Source organism: Peromyscus eremicus, chromosome 16_21 (assembly GCF_949786415.1).
Source record: "Peromyscus eremicus chromosome 16_21, PerEre_H2_v1, whole genome shotgun sequence".
Taxonomy (NCBI): Eukaryota; Metazoa; Chordata; class Mammalia; order Rodentia; family Cricetidae; genus Peromyscus; species Peromyscus eremicus.
In genome coordinates this window covers 45,697,989-45,715,258 of record NC_081432.1, presented here as the reverse complement: position 1 = coordinate 45,715,258, position 17,270 = coordinate 45,697,989, and the positions used below count along the sequence as shown (strand labels likewise).

At 35.5% G+C, this 17,270-nt stretch overlaps 1 pseudogene; it reads right to left on the bottom strand.

Annotated features, from left to right (window-relative positions):
• Nucleotides 1-9,842: 9,842 nt before the first annotated feature.
• Nucleotides 9,843-17,270, bottom strand: part of LOC131926131 (histone deacetylase 1-like) — a 44,759-nt pseudogene continuing 37,331 nt past the window's right edge.

Genomic DNA, 17,270 nt, shown 5'->3' with positions numbered 1-17,270 from the left:
TTAGTCTGGCCAGAACTCATATTTTATATTAAAATTATATTCACAATGTGTTATTGATACAGGCAAACTATTTCAATGTTTTCCCATTTTCCTTTTAGAAGGGGAATATGTCTTACATTTTCCAAAAATAAAGTTATGCCATTTTTTACTAGAAAATCATCATCATTTTGGTTTTGTTCATTTTAAATTCTCGCGTAGTCATTCTGTTGTATTGTACCTGCATCTCCATCTATAACTGATCAATTCTTTTTATGAAAGTAGTCTTCCATCATTGCTATAAGCACTACTGAACTGCCATCTTACACTGATGTCTTTCTATCCCTGCTCATGTTCCTACACCTAGAAGTCATTTCAAGTTCCTTAATGGATTCCTCTTAATTGCCAACATTTTCATTTAATGCACCATAATTCACCATAAATTTCTTAAATTGCACATTCGGACTTCCTTTGCTCAGCCTATTGACCTATACATTTACTGGGTCACACAGTAAACAAAACGATATAAAAAAGGAAGAACTGAGAACATAAACAAAATTTCTTACTAAATGGAATGCAATATTTCTTAATGAAAAAGATTAGAGATAACAAACATAAGAAAAGTAGAGAAGAACATAAGGTGACTGCTAAAACTGCTAGAAGAATGGCCCACAATACAATTCATGGATTTTGAATAAATTTGGACTGCAAAATATTTAAAATGCATATTTAAATATAACCATGAAATTAACTTGGAAGAAGTACATGTATTGATGATTTTGGTGTAAGCTAAAATTTAAGAAATACCTGTAATTGTTGTACATTTAAAAATTTTAGAGTATCTTAAAAATATGATTGAATATTTTCATATTCATGGAAATGACTGTTTTCATACATAACAACCACTTTCGTAAATCTATTCTTTCTTGTATATTAAGATAATACATATGTGGAGGATATGACCAGTAGTGTTGACATTCACTTGTTCACAAAATATTTCAAATATTTTAAAATTGTTTAGATTTTCAAAAAACTAAAATCTTTCAATGTAGTGGAAAATGATGTCAAAAATAGTGAAGCTCTCTTATATAATACTCTCTGCCAAGTAAGAACTGCCAAAATTCTAATTATAGAACTTGGTAGGTGTCTGGAACTTCAAAATTCTCAAGTAAATTCTAGGCAAGAGGAAATTGTTACTGGGAAACCCATTTAATATATTCAAAAGAAGACACAGTTGGAATACAATGATGTGTTGGCAATCAAGGTAAAATTTTCAACTGAGAAGACATAAAATAATAAATTCAAGAAGGGAAAAACTACAACTTTTTAAAAATATTATTTTAAAATACTAATTTTGTTGTATTTTTAAGTACATTTAAGCATTTGTACACATGTCTGGGCTTGTATATGTGAGCCCCAATGCCTGTGGAGACCAAAAGATGGCATTAGATCCCTTGGAGCTAGAATTAGAGGTGGTTGTCATCTGCCAAATATCAGTGCTGGAAACCAAGTTTGAATTCTATGCAAGAGTAGCATGTGCTCTTAACTGCTGAATCATCTTTCCAGCTCAGAGATATTCTTAATAAATCCAAATATAATACTTTTTTATATAAAAACATGGTATTATAATGAATAAGCCACATGTGTTCTATGAAAAACTAAGTTTTCATCACTTTGGCAGAATATCTAACCAAAGGCTCTTAAAAAAGGAAAGATGCTGGTTCATGGTGGAAAAGATATATGCAATCATGGCAAGAAAGGCATGATTCCAGGAACCTCCAGTGTGGCTTATATACAAATGCATGGAAAAGGCAGTAAACTTAGAGCTTGGACTCTGCAAGACATAAGACTTGACTGCTAGAGACTTACTTCCATTTTCTAGACCTCCCTTACTTAGCATAAACAATCTACCCCTAATGGTATTAGTCATGGATCAAGTACACGTGAGTGGCATTTCACATTCACATTATAATGGTCTATTCTGGGATCACTTTGACTCATGTCCATTCAGTCATATAAAATTTATTCAACCCTACTTCATAATCCTCATTGTCTTACAGCTCCAGTACTGTTCTAATTTCCAAAATCCATACTCTACTGATAATCAAGATAATAACTTAACAGTGAGTTTTTCAGATTAACTGTGAGAAAGGGAAATGTTTGCAGCATACAATGACATAGAGTAAACCAATTCCCAAAGGAAGGCAATGGAAAAACACAAGGAAACAACAAATTAAACAAAACTGAAACCTACCATGATGAACAACAGCCCTATTACTCTTACTTGGGCATTTTCAAGTTCATAGTGACATCATCTACACACAGCTGATTTTGGCAGCCCTTCCCTTACATCTGTGTGGACTCTAGTCATGTGGCCTCTCTCTCACACTGGCTCCATCCAATGCCATCCACTTCCCCAAGCAAGGACTTCATGAATGAAAATAGTAAAGTAGGTTCTCATGCCTGAAATGCTTGTCTAATTATTCTTTATCAATAAAAACTCAGGAGTCAGATAGTGGGGTGAAAACCTGAATGATCAGAGAAGCAGCAGAGAAGGACCAGTGACCTCTTCTCTCTCTTTTTCCTCAATCCAAAAAGGCTAAGAATGTTCCTAAAACCATCACTGCTACTTCCTGTGTTTTTCTATATATCCTCACTCTTCCAAAACCTCTATTGCTAATTTTAGTCAGATAGTAGCTAGCTCTACCCTCTGATTCAAAGTAAACTTTGACAGTCTCGGGTGTGTCAGAGTGAGATCAACATATGCCACAACAGATGCCATATCCAAAGCAGCCAACTCTGGTTTCCACGTGTCATAAATAGCTGAACAAGGAAAATATTTCCCTAGGTGGAAGACCAGCAAAGGTGCTCTCAGGTGCTCTCCTCTCAAAGAAAGCACTGTTAGTTTTACATTGGAGCCTTTATTGGGTGCGTTGCTGTCGCTAAGGGACAGTTTATTTTGAATAAGTGGGAGTTGTGTGGGTATATCTGTATTTTCAATACTGTAAGCAGAGACAAAGGCATTAAGCCACAACCACCTAAAAAGCTATCATGCAAGTTGAATCCACTGCCTAAGACCTGTATGTGGCTACATGCAGTTGTGAGAAGATTTTATTTTAGTCTAGTATACACTTAAAGAAAACATGAAATTTATGGAAATATTTTTTCGTGTTTGAGTGTAGTTCTCAAGCATGAACTTGATAGAGGATAGATTTTTTTTGTAATGTCAAAAAGTTGTGCATACCTACAAGACCTGAACTGTTTTCAAGTTTCCCACGACAAATGAATGAATGGACAAATTTTGAAGTCAATTTCAATCATTTTTTTTTTTTTAGGACATGGGCAGAACATAAAAAGATGCTTTGTCAAAGTGTAACATGAACAACATCTAATGAAATTTTCAAGACTGTCTTTGATATTTTTGCATCCTGTGAGCTCAGTTTCTACTTGTGGCACTATTTTTTTTTTTGACATTCTGGTCTTCCACATTCTCACTAGATTCATGCATTAAACTTTGCTTTCAACACTCTTTGACTCTGAAGCTCCAAACATGTTCAAATACATCAAATGAAACAATGCAAAAGTAAGAATAAAAGAAAAGAAAAGAAACAAACAAACAAAAAACACTTGCTCAGGTTTATCACAATAATGACCTCACTTTTAGGAAAGAACTTTTTTTTCCCTCATCACTGGGAAAGAGAAACATTAATTCAATTAACTTGGTTTAAACATACAGTCCACCAAGACCAGTATCTTAGCCTACAAAGCAGAGAGAGAGAGAGAGAGAGAGAGAGAGAGAGAGAGAGAGAGAGAGAGAGAGAGAGAAACATTTTTTAGAATTCATAAGACCCACACATCACTGACTGATTTCTTCCAGCTATGCCATTATGCCATAAAGATTCTTTAACATCTCCAAGTCACACCAAAGGTTCATGTCTTCAAACACAGGAGCCTCTGGAGGAAATCTCACTTTTAAACCATATTTTTTACTTTGGTCATTAACAGCTACTATATAAAATTAACCTTATAATGCTTTATTGTTATCTCCTAATTTAATAAATACATAACTGGGCAAGAATGTAAATACTGAAACACAAAACATGCAAATAAATCCCCAAGTCATGTTATGTTAATTAATGAATGTTTAAATTTATGAGAAAATCATTATAATAAAACAATTACAAAACAAAGTAACCGAAAGAAAAGTAATTAGAGAATCATTTTTATAATCATGGAGAACTGAGTTTAAGTAATACATAACAAATCTTACATTTTTTTCTAAAAGTTTTGAGTCTAACTCTGATGGACTAGACATTAACGTCTTTGTGGTGATAAAAATACATTAAATTCACAAGAAAATGACCAGAAATAAATTGGCAAGGAATTAAGCCAATTTATAGTACATGTTATCTCAAAAGCCTAGAACTTATTTTCAAGCACCCCTGGGAAGAGATGGTTTTATTTTCCTAATTATATCTGGAAAGAGTAAGTCACAGCAATGTTTCAGTTATATATGATTGGTAATTTTGAACATCTACAAAGAGCCTTGTAAAATAGTTAATAATAATCTACTATGTACTTAAAAATTGCTTAGAGTAGACCATAAATAATTTACTATACACAAAAATAGAAATAATTATGTAAAAAGTTAGATAAGTTATTTTGTTTGGTTGTGGTAATCTCATAATGCATACATGCATCAAATATCAGATTTTTAAGCATAAATATGTACAAATGTATTTGTCAATTTTATTTTATCTTTTAGAAGAAGTGTTAAAAGAATAATATTGCATTTCACTCTTATATATTTCCTCTTTTGGGAATCCTAGGGTTCAGAAAGTGGTTAAGAAAGAAAAGAAGAGTCACTTATAAATGCAGAGACTATGAAACAGGCGCCACACCTCCGCAGGTTCAAGAGAAATGGGATCTCAGGACTGAGATTGCAAGTAGAGAACAACCACTACCAAGAAGCTATTTTAAATTGGTACTTGGTCGCACAGTGAACATTATAGGTTTCTTCAGTAGTGTGTCATTGAGTATATCAATCATACTCTAGGGCAGACCTAACAACTCAAATGAACTCCATGTTTGTTTGGTTTTTGGAATGGGCTTTTGGTTTCCATTTCTTTATTTGTTTCTTTGTTTGTTTTTGTTAGGTTTTTTCATTTGTGTTGTTGTTGATTTTTATTTTCCATTCCTTTTGTTTTTGTAAAGAAAGCATATAAAGATGTGTGCGTAGGCAGGTCAGAAGGATCTGGAAGAATTTGGGGAGGGGAAGCATGAACAAAATATATTTCATGAAATAATTAGAGACAAAGCAAACATAGGATATCTTTAGTGCTTTTTTCAAATGAAGCTAATGTAGCTGGCTTCCAACAAAAAATAATTTTCTTCCTAGACTATAGGATCCAGTTGGCTCAAGTAAAAAAGTAAGTGCTTACTCTTCAGGAGCACAGTGCTCTGAATTCTAAGAGCAAAGCTCTCCTCCATTGAGTCTTTGTTAATGGTCCCATCTAAGGGAGAAAGAGAATGGTAAATATTCAAGAAATGCCTGTAAGCAGAAAGATAAAATCCAAAACCAAATCAAAATAAGAAACAACTGTAAATGAAACCTCAAAAATGACAACAGTTTATAAGATTTACTATATAGATTTGCAAACCATTAGAACACTCATAAAATAAGACATTAGACATTAAAAAATGGTAACATAATAAGATAATACATATATAACGAAACAAAATAAAAATCTTTGAATTGGAGTAAGACAAATATGCAAAATATCAATTGCTTTTATATTGTCAATATGCATTACTGTTTTCCTCATGTAAGAATGGAATTTAGAAATATGTTGTTGTGCAAAGTAGTAAAAAAAAGCATGAAATTCTGGGATATAAATTATGCACATACATGCATATCAATTATGCAAATAATTTAAAGACACTCTTTAATTGCTTCCAATTCATAGCTGTGAAACATCAGGTAAGAGTTTGATTTTTTCATCATTTTTATCTTTTCATGAATCAGAAATATCCTTTATCCTATATCCACATAGAAATTGGTAAAACTTTTCATGGTACTGCCTTATCTTCATGGACAAGATACAACACTATGGCCTAGGCTGCATGGGGAGATATATATAACCATGGGGTTAAGTCCCACAATACATAGTTTGAAAACTTTAGTTGAAGAAAATAATAGCTAAAAGTGAGATTACATGAAAGATATAATTTCTATGAACTATATGAATTGAGGGTAATTTAACATTCTAACCTAGAAAGGAAAATATATAATTATTAACAATATATATTCTAATTTCTCAATGTCATAGATCTGAATGCTTGACTAATAATACGGTATTTCCCTTTTGTAGCTTACTAAAATATAGTTTTTTTAAATATAGATTTTTTCCCATTTTATAGTTCATTCTATACTAATATTTTAAGAAAGTTCACCTAAAATTACCTCAAACTGTTTTGATTTCAAGTTTCCCTTTCTTTAGAAACTTACTGTTTCTCTTTGATCCTTTGTGGCAATTCTTTGAAAGAGAAAATCAGAGTGTGTTATTGTAAAGCTCGGCAGTGAGTTCATAAAGGACAGCATTATGGAACAGCAAGGACAGGCTTTATCTGAAAAGGCCTTGATCGCCTTGTAGAGATGGATCATTTCCAGGCTTCACATGAGACTCTGCTCTGGGAACAGTTCCACAGGGCAGAGGGATTTGATCTGTACTCTACTCATAAAAACAGATTGTAAACTACATATTTTAGGTCAACTAGTTGCAGGACAACCAAATCATGACTAAATGAAAACAAAAATGAGCAGTAAAAATCTCTGTTCACCATATTAAACAGCACACTTCCAAATTTGTCTTTCAATGAAGCTTAAGTAAAATTAACCTAAGATAAAAGATCAGAGACACTATAATGAAATTTGAATTAAAGTCATTGTTTAATATTTTTTCTAAAAAGATTTGAACTTATGCAATACATCATTTATGGAAGAACCAAATTTTGCACACTCTAAATCATGTGAAGATAAATTGAAAATTTTCACAGCATGTATTAAATTGCAATGACTCAATTCCAAAAATGAGCTGCTTCTGACATTATTCCAGGGTAATGAAATTCGTGTGATAGTTAAAGCAAACAAGCGATCATCCACACACAGGCAATACTTGTCAGTGACTTCCTATCTTGCATAAACATATTTTAACATTTAAACAGGCCCACATTTTGCTCATCAATAACATGGTTGATCTGTCATTAGACTTTTCATTCATGTCATTGTCATGATGAAAGTGAGATGACGTGGAACTATGAAGCAGCAGTGCCTTTGAAATTAAGAGTTCTAAAGCTTTATTTCTTGATTATATGCCATGGATGATGTATAAAACACAGAGGTAACACTAGCAACACTGTCTCTAGCACTTAGGAGATAGTGCCATATTACAGGCATCTTTTTTTCTTCATATTTGATCATTACCTAGAATGTTTATAAATCCTCATTTTAAATTTTGTTTTGTCTAATTTTATGTCATCCTGACACAAACTAGAGTCATTTTGGAAGAGGTAACCTAAATTGAGAAAATGCCCTTACCAGGCTAGTCTATGAACTAACCAATAATGCATTTTCTTGTTTGATGATTTACGTGGGAGGGCCCAATTCACTGTGAGCAATGGTACCCAGAACAGGTAGTTCTGGATTGTATAAGAAAACAAGATAAGCCATAGTGAACAAGCCTATAAGCAGTACTCGCCCATGGCCACTGCATCAATTCCTGCCTCAGTGTTATTGCCTTAAGCTCCTGCCCAGGTTTTAATCACTGATGGACTGTGCCTGGGATGTGTAATTGAAGTAAACTCCTTCTGTTTGAGTTGCTTTTGGTCATTATGTTTTTATCAAAGTAATAAAAATCTAAGACACATATATGAGTTTTATTAGGACATTTAAACACATACACATCTCTATACTTTCTTCTTTTGTCTTTCCTGCACTATCTTCCCATGGCCACTTTGTTTCTCATCGTTTGTCTCTTTGCTCTTCTGCCTGCAGAGTCTGTCATTCTGCTTCCATAACACATGTATCTAGTTTGCATACATTTTTATTTATTTAAAATACAATTATATCACTTTCCCCTCTTTTGTCCTCTCCAGCCACTTTCAAGTCCCTTTCCTACAACTCCTTTCATGTCCTGATCACTCTTCTTCCCAATTTTATACATATTCTTCCCAATTTATATATATGAATGATAGGATCAACTGGCTCTATGTATTTAGTATTTGTCCATATATTTTGGAGTTGACCACTTGGGACTAGTCTCACTCTCCTTTAAAGCAGTCATCAGTTGCTTTTAGATCCTTGCCAAAGGTTATGATCCCATGAGGTTTTCCTCTTTCTGAATTAGCATGCCTTTTTATATTGCCATTGTCCAGATCTTACTCAGCCATTTACATGAGAGACGGTTTCACAGCAGATGTCCTGTGAAATCTTATAATCTTATCTTTCTACCCCTCTATCTCAATATTGTGTGAGTCACAGATGCACAAACTGTGATGTAGATACTTTCAATTTTTGCTGAGCTCCCAGAATCTCTTGATTTCATCAATGTGTCAAGATGTGGTTTTCTGTTGTGGTCTCCATTTGCGGTGAGGAGAGGCATCTTTGATGGGAGATGACAGCTATACTTATCTGTCAGTATGAGGATACGATTCTAAACTAAAAACTTTTGTAAAGTTAAGGAAACAGTCAATTGATAAAAAAATAGAATGGAAATGAACCTTTGTCAGGAATATAACTGAATGAGGATTAATGTCCAGTTATAGAAAGAACACTTTAAAAAAGGAACAAAAAGAAATTAAAAACAAACCAAAACCAAGAATCAATATGTCAAGGAAAGAAATGATCCCATGAAAAGAAATGGGCCAGAGATATCTAAATAGAGAACTCTCAATATAAGAAATAAAGTGGCTAAGGAAACACTCAAAAATGGTCAGCATCCTTAGCTATTTCAGCAATGCAAATTGAACCAGCTTTATGATTTCCTCTTAACTCAATAAGAAAGCTAAGATAAAATTAAACATTGAAACAAACTGACCAAAACAAATGGACCTGAGAGCAAATGTAGCAAGGTTGTAAGAAATGGAAGATTCACTGTCAGCAGTAATGCAATTTGGTGCAGCCACTCTGGAAATCATTATAAATATCCTCCCTAAATCTAAAAATGAAACTACCATATGACCTATCTATAACACTCTTTGGCATATGCACAGAGGACTTCACATTCTACTCTACAAATACTTGCACAGCTGTCTTCCTATCTACCATACTCACAATAGCTAAGAAATCAAAACAACCTAAGTGTCCCTCAACAGATAAATGGATCATGAAAATGTGGTACATATATAAAGTGGCATACTATTCAACTACAAAAAAAATGAAATGAATAAATGTGTTCCAATATATTTATGGACATAGAATAATAAAAGGTAACCCAGACAGAGAAAAAACAAGCACTGAGTGTCTTTTCCTATCTGTGGTTCCTTTCTCAAACCCTTAGATGTGAACATACAACATGAAGTAACCACAGAACCAGAAAAATATAAAAGGACCGGGGAGGAAGCACTTGATGGGGAACAGCACAGTAAGGGTGAAATGAAACAGAAAACAGAATAAAAGGAGAAAGAGGGTCTGCATCTGGGAGAGGGTAGGGGGATAGGGGACAAATAACATCAAGGTTGTTTGATAAAGCAACATGGAGTCATAATATTTTATATTTACCTGAAATGATACACAATATATACAACTATATGCATACATATAGTTGTGTGTGTGTGAGTGTGTGTGTGTGTGTGTGTGTGTGTGTGTGTATACATGAAGGAATATCATTAGGGGTGATCATGATCTCCATATGTATTGTATTATACTCTTTTTTTTAGTAGAAATATGTTTTATTACAAGGAGTCTCACAATATGAAAATATCTCAAAAAGGAAGCTAGTCTAACAACCTCCACCTGCAGAATTGTGAGAAGACAGGACAATGTGAGTTTTTCTGCTTGCCTGAGACCAGTTAGAAGCTATAAACAGAACCAATCTGAAAATGACTGTTACTAATCCTGAAACTAAGGGGTCTTGGAAGGCCCAGGCTTCCCTTGTAGAATGCCTAATAAGGGCATCTTAACAGAGTTCATAAGCAGGCACTTGGCAGTTTGGGAGTTTGTATTATGGTGGTTTTCTTTCCTTGCAGGCCCTACAGGGTTCAAAACTAACACCTGAGACTCCGTAGACAAAGCAGCTTTGGGAACAGGTCCCCCAGCACCACTGCTCTGGGCTTTGTTCTCTGGTTTCTTTCCATCCCCTGGGGACATTATATTTAGTATATTTTATGTAAATACAGAGAGGAATAGAGAATATAAAATATGAAAGTTTGGGGAGAAGTGAGGAACTTGGGGAGAGGCCAGAGCCACAGATCTTGATTGGGTCAATTGGACCTCTTTTTTTGAACCCTTTAACTTCTGGCTTCTCCTTGATTTTCTACTCTTCTGGGGCTTCTTTTTCCTCTTCTAGATCTGTGTCATTTTTATCCTCTGTTTTGACTCTTTTGGCTTTTTAGAAATTAGTAGAGTTCTTGAGACCACCTCCTCCTTCCTCATCTGAATCGGATTGGAGACTTCTTTCTCACTTGGAATTTGTTTGTCAGAGGAGCAGACAGAGATGCTTTTAACAGGGTCTTCTTTGTTCTCATCATTACTCTTCTCTGGAATGGCATTTGGACCGCATGTGCATGGGATAGCATTCTGAACTTCTTAAAGAGCCACTGCTTGAACTTTTCTAGATATTTGTTAGTGTTCTGGTTAGTCATAGTGGAAGGATTTATGCGAAGCTTGAAATCTGGTCCAAAGTATTCAAAGTGGTCATTGTAAAGTAGCTCATTAGGGATCTCTGTGTTCAGGGCAACAGATGTTTCATAAGTCCAGCACCGAAAGACATTACAGGTGGTATATCCATCTCCTCCTATGCTATTGGCAAGTTGCAACTCTTGATAAACGCCACACACTTGGCATGTCCCTTGATGGTCAGGTTGGAGGAAACAAAGCAATCCCCAGACAGGAACTTGGAGCCAAACTTAATGACCACTGAACTAGGCTGGAAATTCTCCATTACTTCAGAAAAGATGGGCTTGAAAATGGCTTCACAGGACTCATCATAGATTCTACCTCAGAGCAGTTAGTTAACAGCATGTTACTTGCCTTTTCCAGCCCCAATATCATGTCGGTCCCCAATTCCTGGGAAGTACTCTCCTTACTTATAAACGGACACAGTCATAACCCAGTCAGTGGTATAGAAGGCCTCTTCCAAACCATTGACATGGTGAATATCAGTATCAATATAGAGCACCCTCTGGTGACATTTTAGCAGTTCCAGGATGACTAAGAAGACATCATTGATGTAGTAGAAGCCAGATGCTTCAGACTTCTTTCCATGAGGCAGGCCCCCAGTCCAGTCCACAGCAATGTCCATTTGTGTCTTAAGTTTCACAGCACTTGCCATAACGACACCAGTAGACACTTGACTTAACTCAAACAAGCCATCAAATACTGGCAATCCTCACAAACATTGAATCCCAGCATCTGTTTGCTGTACTCAGATATGTTACCTAGGCAAATGGAACACAAGAATTGAAAACAGACCTATAAACAGCATCAATTTATATGTTGCCTATTGAAATTTATCATTCTACAGTCTCTGCTTTAATATATTAAATATATACATTCATTATTTTGTATTTAAAATATCCAGATACTTTATTTCAGCTCATTTTGCATTCTGCTGTTACCTAAACAGTATTGCAATATCTGAATATATAATACATTAGTATTCATATATTTAATTCATAAGACTAAGGTCAAAGAGGTTAAACACTTCTCCACAGGTGAAAATATTACTAAGTGGCAAAGCATGACCTTGAACCCATGCATTCATATTTCAAACACTGTGTACTTTCCAATATTTCAAACCTCCTGGTTAGGAAGTCAATTGGATTTAACCTTCAATTTAGAAGTAATTAAAGTTAGTAATTCTTAAGGATTCTGAGCTCTCTAAGTATTCTAAATTGTTTGTGGGATTTAGGTTAAGTGGGTAGAAATGATGATTCACATAAACTATTCATTTTTAACGAATTATTTTATTACACTGTAAGGGATTATGAATCAATGAAAATGTTGACACTAATATACATATTAAAGTCAGCTTGTCCATAGTTTGGGTTCTAGGGAACTGTCTGACTCAGATGTCCAAGTGTCCAAGGATTTAAATTTTTTATTTCATTTTATTTGTATGTTATTTTAAATAAAATTATTTTAGTGCTCTAAAATTTTAATTGTTCAGTTTTACAACACATTTTTTATATTTGGATTTATTTTATCTAGATTCTTTTTTTAAAATTGGATTTCTAAAAATAAAAATGAAGAAAAGTGAAAATTATATTTTTAGAAACAGTAAACTCATAATTTTTCATGCTTCATTTTATAAATGAATTATGCTTGGGGAATATTAAATATGACATATTAAAATCACTTACATAATATTTAAGTTTCTTAAAACATTTTTTCTAAGTTACATCATGAAATATCTTGGAAAATTATCTTAATTTGGGGTTAAACACGTGCCTGAAATTTTAATTTTCTTAATGACAGGAAACATTAAGTCCATTTTAGAAAAGCTGTAGTATCTGCACAGAGAACTACACACACTTAAATAATGCTTTGTTTATATTAATAAATGACAGCTTCATCTACAAAAAGCTAAATGAATACATATTTATATAAGAGAATTATTACTGACCTGTTTTGATGTATTTTATATTTTTCTGAATGAATTAATGTTTTCAATCCCATGATATTCTGAAATTATCATTCTTTGATGAGAACTTACTTAATCCTCAAGATGTAGCAGACATGGATCCACAAATGAAGGACATATAGATGAATGAAAAATTCCAAGCTTTGTATAACTCAAATTCATCTAGGAAAATAGTTTGTAAAAGTGTAATTAAAAATTGATCACTGTTAGCTAGGTAAAATTTGCAGACTACTTCTTGAAAAGGGGGTAAATAATAATTAATATTCAACTAAGATGTGATGGTAAAGAAGAACTCATTAGTGAATAAAAATAAAGAAAGTGAAGAGTTTTCCTTTCAGTGAAAATAAAGAAGCATAACATGGATAGATAACCTATCAATTATAAAAATTCTGATATTAATTTAATGCAAATCACATTTTAGAAAAGTTAATAAAGTTTACAACTGTTCTAAAAAGAGATATAGATTCTTTTTAAAAGAAGAAATGGTCCTAAATAAAATATGCTTTGTACAGTTAGATATGGAGAGCTGCCTCAAGCTGTTAGAAATATTTGCTGCTTGGGCACAAGTTTGTTCCCAGATCCCACATAGGGCAGCTTACAAACACTTGTAACTCCAGCTACATGGTATTTAAAAACTGTTTCTTGCCTCTGAAGCCAACCTCATATGCCATAAGCAGACACATACATACATACATACATACATACACACACACACACACGTGCATATGTATATATGTACATACACACATATATATGTATGTATACATATATATGTTCTAGATATACAAGTATGTAATATATGTACATAATCTTTCTAAAAACAAAAACAAAATGAAAAAATAAAGTTTGGAAATATGGGAGAAAAAATAAAATATCTGTTGAAATGTAGAATCAAGGATATTTGATAATCACATTCAATAAATCTAGGTGATAAATGGTTGTGAGCAGTGTGCACCATATTAACCAATGTTGCTTCTGGAGTTTTTAGCTTAATAGACCTTGAAAAATTACATGTATCTATCACAAGGAATTTGGAAGAAAATATTCTCAGGGAGAATAAGTTTGTTGCAGATGAGTTCACTTAGAATCCTGTTTAGTACACCTCAATGTATGGCTACAGAAAAGTTAGAATTAAGTATTAAATTTGAAAGGAGATGAGACAGACAGGCATATTTTTTAGGGGACTGCACTTGATTGTGATGGGAATCACCAGAGCAGGATTGTTTACAACAGGAAAGGATCCTTAAGGCTCTAACCACAGGGCAAACAAGGTTTTAGATGTGCTGGGGCCAGGAGTTAGGAGACTGTGGAGATCAATTAAGAAAGTTTCAAATCATGCTTAATTTCCAAATTAAGGAGAAAAGCAGCAATAGGAAGATTTTTAAAGCATCCATTAAAAATAATTAAGGAGTCTGATTCCAGGCTTACAGCTAATGTAGAAAGTATTAGGTCTATCATAGGTGATGTGAGGGCTTCACTTACCTGGCACATCTCATGGGTAAACACTACCCCCATGCAGATATTCTGCACAGTGGGTTGGGTAGGGTCTCTAACAGTGTTGTAGCCAGGACCTCTGCTCCTCTTATCTAGCATCCACCTGAGAGCAGACTGTTCTCTTGCTCAGGTGTCCATGTCATGACCCTAGTTTAAGACTTTTTTCTAGTGTGTCTTATGTGGACACCATGTGTACAACCAATGTAGGAGGCATACTAAGATTTGGTGTCTGGAGGATTTGTTCTTACTCTGCCATTTTCCCTACAGTGCTGCAGATGTACAGAATGCGGGGGAGCTTTTCCTTCAAGGGAACAATTGGGGGCAGATGGTCTTCACAATTTATTGCAGTTTTAGATATACATGGTGCTCTCCTGAGGGAAATGGCATGTTGAAGGTGACAATATTTTTTCTGCCTAGGGTCTGGCTTACACTATGGTAGTTAATAAGTTTTTAAATGGTGCTGTGATTTTGCCTTGAAGTTTCAATCAATCATCTTAGAAATTGGGAATCTGGTACTCTTCAGCTCAGCTCCTGAGCATGAGAGCCCAGGGTTGAAATAACTATGGGATTCTCAAAGCTTGGCAGACTTCATGTTTCCTGATCTCAAAGCTGTGTCTTTGGAAGAATTCCCTTGAGGAATATACACCCTAAACCTACAATGTCACTGAGGGAGAAGTTTAAACCCAACACAAACCAACAGTTTCCCTTACTGCCAACTTTTGTTAGCTGAAAATATTATTTCTCACTCCACCAGGAGAGGAATTTTTAAATCATTTAAAACAATTTGAACTAGAATTTTTTGTTTTATTAGGCCTTATAAGAGAATCATAGACTTAATTATGCGTATAACTTAAACTAAACAAATATTATCATAAATGTGAACAGTGTTATTTTAAATCAAATAAGGAAAAGACAGAATTAAATTGATATCTTAATGCAGTGAGTAGCTGTTCCAGCTTTGACCTTGAAGCACTGCTCCTAGTGAGGAAGTTGGTAACTGCCACACCTTCCTATGACCTGCCCCTGGGGTGTGGCTTAGACAGGAGCCCTTAAGACCAGAGATCTGTGCATTCTGGCCCTCTTGGCTGCTTGTGATCCTGGATGCCGGATTGCAGACCAAGTCAGAGTTCTCCAGAGAACCATGCTGGCCTGCACCTTACCTCTCCCAGATCCTGTAACTGACCCCTTTACTAGCTGTAAGTTACCCTGAAATAAACCTCCTTTTAACTACCAGATAAACTACATGGAGTTGCCTTGTTAATTCCCTGCTTTATCTGTCGTCCCCATGGGGCAAACGCCTGGGCAGTCTCCACCCTCAGCCTCCTCTGTTGCTGCTACGGCACACTTTCCACACTTCCCTGTCTCTTTTCTTCCCTGTCTCTTAAAATTCCCACCCCTCCTGGGGACCTAGTGCTTACTGGTTCAGCCCATAACCACTGGGTACTGCTCCTTCCCTTGCTTCCTCCTCTCCAGCTCGTAGGGCACAAGCACCCACCTTGCTGGATTCTGTATATTGGACTCCTTGCTGCATAGGTGCCAAGGATCACCTCTGCCTGTCTGGTTCCATTCTTGATGCAAGGGAGCAGCTGAGTCCAGTCCTGTGGCAAGCTTAGCCCCCAAACCTGTGAGAGCTGCCTGAGGTGTAGCTGCTTATCCTGCGCTAGCTCCTGCCTGAGCCTCCAGTTTCCACTATATCTCTACGAAGTCCTCAGAGGCAGCCCAGTTAGAATGGACAAGGAGGTGAGGTCTACCACCGCCCAGCTGGCTCCCCGAGGGCGCTGCCCCCACAGGTGCTCATAGGCACTGAAAGGGGCTCTTGTTCACTGTGGCCAGCTGTTGTCCTTGCCACCTGGAGCTCTCCACCCCATGAGCTCAGGGTACTCAACCCCACACACTGGCCTCTTGTTTGATGGAAGGGCACTGAGGGTCGAAAGAGGCCCTGAAGCTCCAGGGAAATGCGGGAGGATCTGATGCACCACTGCCACCTCTCCTCCACACCTGTCCTTGGGACACTCTGCTCCTGCCTGCAGATGCCGCCAGCCAAAGTCTTCAATGGGACCTACTTTGGCACTACACTGGTGACACCTGCTAGACGAAAAACACTACCTACACCCCAAAAACCATCACAAGGATGGTAATATAAGCAAGCTAGTGTTTCATTTCAGTAAGAGTACTTGATAATTTTACACCTTGAAAGTGATTAAAAATTTTTGAATATTTCTCATAATATGGCAGAAAATATTACTTCACAAAAATATAAAAACTTTTTTTTGCATGTATGATGAATGACATTTTATTGGAAATATATGACTTTCCTGGGGTGTATCTGGCATGCACCATTTTGGCATTTACCAGAATAATTCACACAGCATTCAAAAACTGGCTTAATAATAATAACAAAGATGAGTCATTATTGGGACTGACACAGACATTACAAGATAGCAGTGAAGACTTACATAAAAAGATTCTTTCTCTGGAATCTGCTAACTAGGATTTACAAGGTAGTAATAAAGACTTACATAACAGGCTCCTTAGTTTGGAACTGGGTAACTTATTACAAGAACTTCAGTTCATTAATAATAAATATATAGCCTGATTTGATTTTATTGATAATAAATATGAATACTTAATGAATAGAACAAAAACTCTCCAGGGTGAAGTTGTTGCTACTCAGACACTTTATAAGGAAGAAAGAATGTTATTAACTAATAAAATAAGGTCTATGAAATCATGTGTTTCAGAAGAACAAAAAAGGTTGCATGATTCCATGAGAAATCTGGAATCCCTTGCAACAGAGAAAGTTAACTCACTGGGACAGACCCTCAGTGCTTGTTTGCAAGATCTGGAAGAAACTCTCAGTAAATGGGACAAGGGACCTAATAAGCAGAAGGGCAAGACCATACAGGTCACAACATCTCCCGATGACTGTCATACAATGGC